The sequence below is a fragment of the Oncorhynchus mykiss genome, chromosome 20 (genome assembly GCF_013265735.2).
Source record: "Oncorhynchus mykiss isolate Arlee chromosome 20, USDA_OmykA_1.1, whole genome shotgun sequence".
NCBI lineage: Eukaryota > Metazoa > Chordata > Actinopteri > Salmoniformes > Salmonidae > Oncorhynchus > Oncorhynchus mykiss.
Window position 1 is genome coordinate 39,422,201 of NC_048584.1, and position 8,026 is coordinate 39,430,226.

Sequence of the window (8,026 nt, forward strand, 5' to 3'; positions counted from 1 at the left end):
AGAACATCTAGCCGCTCGAGAGCACCCTTACCTGCCGATCTATAAATGACATCTCCGTAATCTAGCATGGGTAGGATGGTCAATGACAGCATCCCAAATGGCAACTCCTATTCCCTATATAGTGCACTACTTTAGACCAGAGCCCTTTGGCACCCTATTCCCTATATAGTGCACTACTTTAGACCAGAGCCCTTTGGCACCCTATTCCCTATATAGTGCACTACTTTAGACCAGAGCCCTTTGGCACCCTATTCCCTACATAGTGCACTGCTTTTGACCAGAGCCCATAGTGGCCATGTAGGGAATAGGGGGTGTCATTTGGGACACAGACCCTTATCGGAATGGCTAGATGGAAGGTGTGAAGCATTTATAGGTGCTCCTCTGCATGTAGCCAATTACAAACCTGTGTCTGAAGCCTGCCCCTGCTGTCTGGGCCACGGAAACCCCTCACATCTGTTGTCATATCACTATTCCTGTGTTATCTGCTCTTAGTCAGGCTGCTCTTTCTGCTCATTTGAATTCCCAGGCATGTGTGACCTTTCTCTCTTTCCCCCCTCTCTCTCTCTCTCTCTCTATCCCTCTCCTTCTCTCTCTCTCTCTCTCTCTCTCCTTCTCTCTCTCTCTCTCTCTCTCTCTCTATTCCTCTCCTTCCTTCTCTCTCTCTCTCTCTCTCTCTCTCTCTCTCTATCCCTCTCTCTCTCTCTCTCTCTCTCTCTCTATCCCTCTCTCTCTATCCATCTCTCTCTCTCTCTCTCCTTGTTCTTTAACCTACTGCCTCATAGAGAGAGGGAGGGAGGGAGAGGAGAGGAGGAGAGAGGAGGAGAGGAGAGGCCCCTCTCCGAGGATTACATTGGTTAAGCCCTTATCACTCCAGGAAATCCACTGCAAGAAAATCAAGGGGAACTGTTATTCTGTTTAACTTTCTCCCCCCTCTCTCTCTCTCTCTCTCTCTCTCTCTCTCTCTGTCTCTCTCTCTCTCTCTCTCTCTCTCTCTCTCTGCCTCTCTCTCTCTCTGTCTCTCTCTCTCTCTCTCTGTCTCTCTCTCTGCCTCTCTCTCTCTCTGTCTCTCTCTCTCTCTCTCTGTCTCTCTCTCTCTCTCTCTGTCTCTCTCTGCCTCTCTCTCTCTCTGTCTCTCTCTCTCTCTCTCTCTCTCTCTGCCTCTCTCTCTCTCTGTCTCTCTCTCTCTCTGTCTCTCTCTCTGCCCCTCTCTCTCTCTCTCTCTCTCTCTCTCTGTCTCTCTCTCTCTCTCTCTCTCTCTCTCTCTCCTTATTCCCATGGAAAGTTATTATGGCCTTGAAGAAAAAGTATGTTTCTTTGGCAGCACTCAAGTTATTTTCTTTGTAACTGCATTTCACATTTCCTACTTCTCTCTCCTTCTCCTTTTTTATTTAAAAAGAAATGTCTGGTGGTAGAATATTAGAAGTGGAAATTGTGGCGGCAGGTGCTTGTGTGCGAGGAGGAGGGGAGGGATTGAGATTGAGATCTCTCTGTGTGGCTCACTGTGAAGCAATGTTAAACATCCAGGGGAAATGTTTGCTATTCTAATATGATTCCGCCATGGTAACAGCTTTTACACACTCTCTCTCTCGTGGCTTTGTGGGAAGTGTAATCTCCCCTCTAATTTATTTCAGGAGTTTCAGTGAATGTAATCAAACCACAGGAAAACATTACCCAAGTTGCCCACAAATCTGTCTGTATTAACATGAAATAATTGAAACTGAGCACAAGCTAGCCCTTATGATGATAATGATGCTAGCCCTGATAATGATGAGTTAGCTAGCCCTTATGATGATAATGATGCTAGCCCTGATAATGATGAGTTAGCTAGCCCTTATGATGATAATGATGCTAGCCCTGATAATGATGAGTTAGCTAGCCCTTATGATGATAATGATGCTAGCCCTGATTATGATGAGTTAGCTAGTCCTTATGATGATAATGATGCTAGCACTGATAATGATGAGTTAGCTAGCCCTTATGATGATAATGATGATAGCCCTGATAATGATGAGTTAGCTAGCCCTGAAAATGAGGAGTTAGCTCGCCCTGATAATGAGGAGGTAGCTTGCCCTGATAATGAGGAGGTAGCTAGCCCTGATGATGAGGAGTTAGCTAGCCCTGATGATGAGGAGTTAGCTAGCCCTGATGATGATGAGGTGGAGCTAGCCCTGAAAATGAGGAGGTAGCTAGCCCTGATGATGAGGAGGAGGTGCTAGCCCTGAAAATGAGGAGGTAGCTAGCCCTGATGATGATGAGGAGGAGCTAGCCCTGAAAATGAGGAGGAGCTAGCCCTGATGATGAGGAGTTAGCTAGCCCTGATGGTGATGATGAGGAGCTAGCCTTGATAAGAAGGTAGCTAGCCCTGATGATGAGGAGGTAGCTAGCCCTGATGATGAGGAGGTAGCTAGCCCTGATAATGAGGAGTTAGCTAGCCCTGATGATGATGAGGAGCTAGCCCTGATGAAGATGAGTTAGCTAGCCCTGATGATGAAGAGGAGGAGCTAGCCCTGATAATGAGGAGGTAGCTAGCCCTGATAATGATGAGTTAGCTAGCCCTGAAAATGAGGAGTTAGCTCGCCCTGATAATGAGGAGGTAGCTTGCCCTGATAATGAGGAGGTAGCTAGCCCTGATGATGAGTAGTTAGCTAGCCCTGATGATGAGGAGTTAGCTAGCCCTGATGATGAGGAGTTAGCTATCCCTGATGATAATGAGCTAGTCCTGATAATGAGGAGCTAGCCCTGATGACAAGGAGCTAGCCCTGATAATGAGCTAGCCCTGATGATGATGAGGAGCTAACTAGCACTGATGATGATGATGAGGAGCTAGCTAGCCCAAACCACAGGAAAACATTACCCAAGTTGCCCACAAATCTGTCTGTATTAACATGAAATAATTGAAACTGAGCACAAGCTAGCCCTTATGATGATAATGATGCTAGCCCTGATAATGATGAGTTAGCTAGCCCTTATGATGATAATGATGCTAGCCCTGATAATGATGAGTTAGCTAGCCCTTATGATGATAATGATGCTAGCCCTGATAATGATGAGTTAGCTAGCCCTTATGATGATAATGATGCTAGCCCTGATAATGATGAGTTAGCTAGCCCTTATGATGATAATGATGCTAGCACTGATAATGATGAGTTAGCTAGCCCTTATGATGATAATGATGCTAGCCCTGATAATGATGAGTTAGCTAGCCTTTATGATGATAATGATGATAGCCCTGATAATGATGAGTTAGCTAGCCCTGAAAATGAGGAGTTAGCTCGCCCTGATAATGAGGAGGTAGCTTGCCCTGATAATGAGGAGGTAGCTAGCCCTGATGATGAGGAGTTAGCTAGCCCTGATGATGAGGAGTTAGCTAGCCCTGATGATGATGAGGTGGAGCCAGCCCTGAAAATGAGGAGGTAGCTAGCCCTGATGATGAGGAGGAGGTGCTAGCCCTGAAAATGAGGAGGTAGCTAGCCCTGATGATGATGAGGAGGAGCTAGCCCTGAAAATGAGGAGGAGCTAGCCCTGATGATGAGGAGTTAGCTAGCCCTGATGGTGATGATGAGGAGCTAGCCTTGATAAGAAGGTAGCTAGCCCTGATGATGAGGAGGTAGCTAGCCCTGATGATGAGGAGGTAGCTAGCCCTGATAATAAGGAGTTAGCTAGCCCTGATGATGAGGAGGAGCTAGCCCTGATGATGAGGAGTTAGCTAGCCTGATGAAGATGAGTTAGCTAGCCCTGATGATGAAGAGGAGGAGCTAGCCCTGATAATGAGGAGGTAGCTAGCCCTGATAATGATGAGTTAGCTAGCCCTGAAAATGAGGAGTTAGCTCGCCCTGATAATGAGGAGGTAGCTTGCCCTGATAATGAGGAGGTAGCTAGCCCTGATGATGAGTAGTTAGCTAGCCCTGATGATGAGGAGTTAGCTAGCCCTGATGATGAGGAGTTAGCTATCCCTGATGATAATGAGCTAGTCCTGATAATGAGGAGCTAGCCCTGATGACAAGGAGCTAGCCCTGATAATGAGCTAGCCCTGATGATGATGAGGAGCTAGCTAGCACTGATGATGATGATGAGGAGCTAGCGAGCCCTGATGATGAGTAGTTAGCTAGCCCTGATGATGATGAGGAGGAGCTAGCCCTGATAATGAGGAGGAGCTAGCCCTGATGATGAGGAGTTAGCTAGCCCTGATGGTGATGATGAGGAGCTAGCCTTGATAAGGAGGTAGCTAGCCCTGATGATGAGGAGGTAGCTAGCCCTGATGATGAGGAGGTAGCTAGCCCTGATAATGAGGAGTTAGCTAGCCCTTATGATGATGAGGAGCTAGCCCTGATGATGAGGAGTTAGCTAGCCTGATGAAGATGAGTTAGTTAGCCCTGATGATGATGAGGAGGAGCTAGCCCTGAAAATGAGGAGGTAGCTAGCCCTGATGATGATGATGAGGAGCTAGCCCTGACAATGAGGAGGTAGCTAGCCCTGATGATGATGATGAGGAGCTAGCCCTGACAATGAGGAGGTAGCTAGCCCTGATGATGATGAGGTGGAGCTAGCCCTGAAAATGAGGAGGTAGCTAGCCCTGATGATGATGAGGAGGTGCTAGCCCTGAAAATGAGGAGGTAGCTAGCCCTGATGATGAGGAGGAGGAGCTAGCCCTGAAAATGAGGAGGTAGCTAGCCCTTGCTCGTCCAGACTAAAGGCGAAAGGCTGTCTTTCTGATTGAATCCCTTTCATTGAATACACTCTGACTTACAAGGTTTATTGTCCATCAAGCAATTACTCCATCCTCCACCTCCTCCCTGCTCCATCCTCTACTTCCTCCCCTTTCCTCCGTCCTCCACCTCCTCCCTGCTCCATCCTCCCCCTTCCTCCGTCCTCCACCTCCTCCCTGCTCCATCCTCCACCTCCTCCCTGCTCCATCCTCCACCTCCTCCCTGCTCCATCCTCCACCTCCTCCCCGCTCCACCTCCTTCCTGCTCCATCCTCCACCTCCTCCCCGTTCCATCCTCCACCTCCTCCCCGCTCCACCTCCTCCCTGCTCCATCCTCCACCTACTCCCTGCTCCATCCTCCACCTCCTCCTCGTTCCATCCTCCACCTCCTCCCCGCTCCACCTCCTCCCTGCTCCATCCTCCACCTCCTCCCTGCTCCATCCTCCACCTCCTACCCGCTCCACCTCCTCCCTGCTCCATCCTCCACCTCCTCCCCGCTCCACCTCCTCCCTGCTCCATCCTCCACCTCCTCCCCGTTCCATCCTCCACCTCCTCCCCGCTCCACCTCCTGCCTGCTCCATCCTCCACCTCCTCCCTGCTCCATCCTCCACCTCCTCCCCGTTCCATCCTCCACCTCCTCCCCGCTCCACCTCCTCCCTGCTCCATCCTCCACCTCCTCCCCGCTCCACCTCCTCCCTGCTCCATCCTCCACCTTCTCCCTGCTCCATCCTCCACCTCCTCCCTGCTCCATCCTCCACCTCCTCCCCGTTCCATCCTCCACCTCCTCCCTGCTCCATCCTCCACCTCCTCCCTGCTCCATCCTCCACCTCCTCCCTGCTCCATCCTCCACCTCCTCCCTGCTCCATCCTCCACCTCCTCCCCGTTCCATCCTCCACCTCCTCCCCGCTCCACCTCCTCCCTGCTCCATCCTCCACCTCCTCCCCGCTCCACCTCCTCCCTGCTCCATCCTCCACCTCCTCCCTGCTCCATCCTCCAACTCCTACCCGCTCCACCTCCTCCCTGCTCCATCCTCCACCTCCTCCCCGCTCCACCTCCTCCCTGCTCCATCCTCCACCTCCTCCCCGTTCCATCCTCCACCTCCTCCCCGCTTCACCTCCTGCCTGCTCCATCCTCCACCTCCTCCCTGCTCCATCCTCCACCTCCTCCCCGTTCCATCCTCCACCTCCTCCCCGCTCCACCTCCTCCCTGCTCCATCCTCCACCTCCTCCCCTCTCCACCTCCTCCCTGCTCCATCCTCCACCTTCTCCCTGCTCCATCCTCCACCTCCTCCCTGCTCCATCCTCCACCTCCTCCCCGTTCCATCCTCCACCTCCTCCCTGCTCCATCCTCCACCTCCTCCCTGCTCCATCCTCCACCTCCTCCCTGCTCCATCCTCCACCTCCTCCCTGCTCCATCCTCCACCTCCTCCCCGTTCCATCCTCCACCTCCTCCCCGCTCCACCTCCTCCCTGCTCCATCCTCCACCTCCTCCCCGCTCCACCTTCTCCCTGCTCCATCCTCCACCTCCTCCCTGCTCCATCCTCCACCTCCTCCCCGCTCCATCCTCCACCTCCTCCCCGCTCCATCCTCCACCACCTCCCTGCTCCACCTCCTCCCTGCTCCATCCTTCACCTCCTCCCCGCTCCATCTTCCACCTCCTCCCCGCTCCACCTCCTCCCTGCTCCATCCTCCACCTCCTCCCTGCTCCATCCTCCACCTCCTCTCTGCTCCATCCTCCACCTCCTCCCCGCTCCATCCTCCACCTCCTCCCCGCTCCATCCTCCACCACCTCCCCGCTCCACCTCCTCCCTGCTCCATCCTTCACCTCCTCCCCGCTCCATCTTCCACCTCCTCCCCGCTCCACCTCCTCCCTGCTCCATCCTCCACCTCCTCCTCGCTCCATCCTCCACCTCCTCCCTGCTCCATCCTCCACCTCCTCCCTGCTCCATCCTCCACCTCCTCCCTGCTCCATCCTCCACCTCCTCCCTGCTCCATCCTCCACCTCCTCCCCGTTCCATCCTCCACCTCCTCCCTGCTCCATCCTCCACCTCCTCCCCGCTCCATCCTCCACCACCTCCCCGCTCCACCTCCTCCCTGCTCCATCCTTCACCTCCTCCCCGCTCCATCTTCCACCTCCTCCCCGCTCCACCTCCTCCCTGCTCCATCCTCCACCTCCTCCTCGCTCCATCCTCCACCTCCTCCCTGCTCCATCCTCCACCTCCTCCCTGCTCCATCCTCCACCTCCTCCCTGCTCCATCCTCCACCTCCTCCCTGCTCCATTCTCCACCTCCTCCCCGCTCCATCCTCCACCTCCTCCCCGCTCCATCCTCCACCTCCTCCCTGCTCCACCTCCTCCCTGCTCCATCCTCCCCCTCCTCTCTGCTCCACCTCCTCCCTGCTCCATCCTCCACCTCCTCGCTGCTCCATCCTCCACCTCCTCCCCGCTCCATCCTCCACCTCCTCCCCGCTCCATCCTCCACCTCCTCCCTGCTCCACCTCCTCCCTGCTCCATCCTCCCCCTCCTCCCTGCTCCATCCTCTATCATCCAACTGGAGTAGGATCCACGCATTAGGAAGTCTCCACATCTATCACTTCACACTGCCCAGGCTTCAGTTACCCAGCCTGATGGCAGCCTCTCCAAAATCTGAAGTACTATAGAAGAAATGCACGTGTATGACTGTTTGAGAGAAAATGCCTCCCTGCCCATGTCTGTCTGTCTGTCTGTCTGTCTGTCTGTCTGTCTGTCTGTCTGTCTGTCTGTCTGTCTGTCTGTCTGTCTGTCTGTCTGTCTGTCTACCTGTCTGTAAGGCAGTCATTGTCTGCAACCCAAATGACCCAAAAGGCTCAGGTCATTTGGAGTGCACTATATAGGGAATAGGGTGCCCAATATATAGGGAATAGGGTGCCCAATATATAGGGAATAGGGTGCCCACTATGTAGGGTAGAGGGTGCCATTTTGAATGCAGACACCATTATAATATGTCTCCTCTCTGCGACCTTGGCAGAATGACGACATTGATCACATTAAAGATAATGCATCTCAGTAGTTATTGACAGAAATAGTCCCATTCACTTTGAATAGCCGTGATGCCATTAGCTTTGAATTAGGTTTTAGTGTAAGAGTACAATCCATCTATTGTGTCTTTTTGCATTCCAAACGGCACCCTACTCCCTATGATGTGCACTACTTTAGCACCCTATTCCCTATGTAGTGCACTTCTTTTCACCAGAACCCTATGGGAGCCCTAATGGGCCCTGGTCTAAAGTAGAGCACTATAAAGGGAATCTGTGTGTGTGTGTGTGTGTGTGTGTGTGTGTGTGT